The sequence below is a fragment of the Arachis ipaensis genome, chromosome B10 (assembly GCF_000816755.2).
Source record: "Arachis ipaensis cultivar K30076 chromosome B10, Araip1.1, whole genome shotgun sequence".
Lineage (NCBI taxonomy): Eukaryota > Viridiplantae > Streptophyta > Magnoliopsida > Fabales > Fabaceae > Arachis > Arachis ipaensis.
Window position 1 is genome coordinate 24,658,628 of NC_029794.2, and position 3,039 is coordinate 24,661,666.

The following is a 3,039-nucleotide window of genomic DNA, read 5'->3' on the forward strand; positions in this document are numbered from 1 at the left end:
GTACGGCGTCAGCGGCAAAGCTTGAAGCCGTCGTCGCCGTCAGGAAACCCAAAAGAAAGAAAGAAAGAAGAAACGAGAGAGGGGCTGCGACAGGGGGAGAAGAGAAGAGGGAAAGGAGATGCCGGCGCTGCTAGGGCTCACCGCCGCCGTCGCGTCGTCATCGGGCCTTGGAGGGAGACCACGCCGCTGAGCCGTCACCGCCGATTGGCCCATGAGCTACCGTCGCAGAAGCAGAACAGAGAAGAGAGGAGATGTGCGAGTGGGTCTGCTTCGGCTTTCGCATCTGTTTCTTCTCCTGCATCTGCTTCTGATTCTGCTTCTGCATTTGCATCTGCATCTCCTTCTTCTTCGGCTTCTTCTTCTGCTTCGGCTTTTGTATCTGCTTCTTCTTCTGCATCTGTTTCTGATTTTGCTGTTGAATTTTGTCGTTGAATTTGCTGTTTTTGCTGAAAAATTTGCTGTTGAATTTTGCTGTTAAATTTGTTGTTTCTGCATCTGTTTTTGCTGTTGCATCTGAATTTTGCTTCTTCTTCTGCATCTGTTGGATTTTGTTATTGAATTTGCTTCTTTTTCTGCATCTGTTGCATCTGTTTCTGATTCTTCTATTTTTTATTTTGCCATTGAATTTGATGTTGTTCTGGATTTTCCTAATCTGTTCTTGTTCTTGTTCTGGATTTTCTTAATCTGTTCTTATTTCTTGTTCTTGTTTCTTATTTTGTTCTTATTTCTTATTTTCCTAATCTGTTTCTTATTTTCCTAAATTTATAGATTTTTTATTTTTGTAATTGAAGATGAATTTGGATATTTTTAATTCTTGCAATTGAATTTTGTTAACCGTATTTAAAATTTTGAAATTTTGAGTTTTGTTAATGGAAGAAGAATTTGTTCTTCTGAAATTGTTCTGAATCTGTAATTAAAGAATTTGTTAATGGAAGAAGAAGAACAATTCTCCTGGAAGAAGAAGAAGAAGAACAAGAAGAATGAAATGGTGGAAAAAAAGGGTATTTTTGTCATTTAGAAAAAAATTTTATTAAAAAGGACGATTTTAATACGAAAAAAATATTAAGAACGATTCTAAATTGAAAATTAGATGAGGGACGGTTTTGATTTTCACGCTCAACTTTAGGGACCAAAACCGTACTTAACCCTAACTTTTATTATACGCAAACTCCACTAGCGGCATATACCGATCCCAACTTGCTCGTTGGTCCAAAACGCAAGCCCTCAACATATCCTCTAGGGTTTACATTATCCTCTTTGACTGGCCATCGGTTTGAAGATGGTAGGGTGTACTTAAACTCAACTGAGTTCCAAACGCCCGCTGGAAAGCTCCCCAGAATCTTGAAGTGAAACGAGAATCTCTATCGGAGATTATGGTGGTAGGCACACCATGAAACCTTATAATTTTCTTGATGTACAAACGTGCTAGCTCCTCTAAGGTACAATTTATCCGAATGGATAAAAAGTGAGCCGACTTTGTCAGCCGATCCACAATCACCCAAATAGTGTCAAATCCAGCTCGAGTTTTTGGCATACCTGGCACAAAATCCATTGCAATGCTTTTCTACTTCCATTGTGAAATTTCTAAAGGTTAAAGGGTTTTGGATGATTTTTGGTGTTCAATCTTGAATTTCTGATAAGTTAGGCACTTAGAAACGTGTGACGCTACATCGGCCTTCATTCCTAGTCACCAAAACAACGCCTTCAGATCATGGTACATCTTGGTACTTCATGGGTGGATAGAGAATCCACTCCTATGCGCCTCCTTCAAGATATCTTGCCTCAAATTCCCAACATTAGGCACGCAAATCCTACCTTTGTACCTCCATATGCCATCTCCATCCCACGAAACTCCCCATCGCTTTCCTTGCTTAATTGTCGGCAACACCTTCTGTAACTCCTGATAGTCTTGTTGAGCTTTTAAAATTTTGGCCTTGAAGTCACTAGAGATCTACAGTTGGTTCAGGCATACCCTCCCATCAAACTCTCCGACACGCAGTCTCAAATCCCCAAGGTTGCTCACCAACTCCTCTTCCTTAATCATCATCCAAGTGACCGTTAACAACTTTTGGTTCAAGGCGTCCGCCACAACATTAGCTTTTTCTGGGTGGTAATTTAATTCAAAATCATAATCCTTTAAAAGCTCCATCCACCTCCTCTGACGCATATTCAGGTCTTTCAGATTGAAAAGGTACTTCAAAATTTTGTGGTCCGAGAAGACTTGAAACTTGACGCCTTATAGATAATGTCTTCAGACTTTCAGAGCAAACACAACCATAGCTAGTTCAAGATTATGAGTCGGATGATTCATTTCGTGCAATCTCAACTACCGTGAAGCGTATACCACAACATTACGGTGTTGCATCAGCACACACCCCAGACCCTTCAATGATGCGTCACAGTATAACTCAAAAGGTTCGTTAGGCTCCGGCAATACTAACATAGGCGTTGTAGTTAGTTTTCACTTCAATGCTTGAAAACTTTTCTCGCATTCAAAAGTGCAAACAAATGACGTGTCCTTTCTAGTCAACTTAGTCATATCCAGCTATTCTTCAGTAAAATGAAGTTCACTGCCTCTGCTATGTTGAACTCTTATATTCATATAATTAGCACCCGAATCAATAAAATAACTTGAGATGGAATACGATGAATGCGATGCATTGTAAATGATTGCGGTAAAAAATAATTTTATTGTAAGGATAAAAGAAAATAAATTGAGTAAGAACACTCATTATATAATTAAAAGAATAAAAGTAAGATTGAATTTATAAAAAAAAGGTGAAATTCTAATTTAAACCTAAAAAATATCAATTTCGATAAAAAAAAATGCATGATTATTGTGTGAAATAGTTAAGAAAAGATAATTAAAAAACAAAATACAAAATTTTAGCTCTAGAATTTACACTTATGATCGGTAAATAAAATACTCTATATAGTACTCATGGATAGGAGTGGCAATACTACCCGAACCTACGGGTACCCACCCCCGCCCCTACTCGCTCGGGGTGGGTAATTACCCGTCCTCGCACCGGGGCGGGA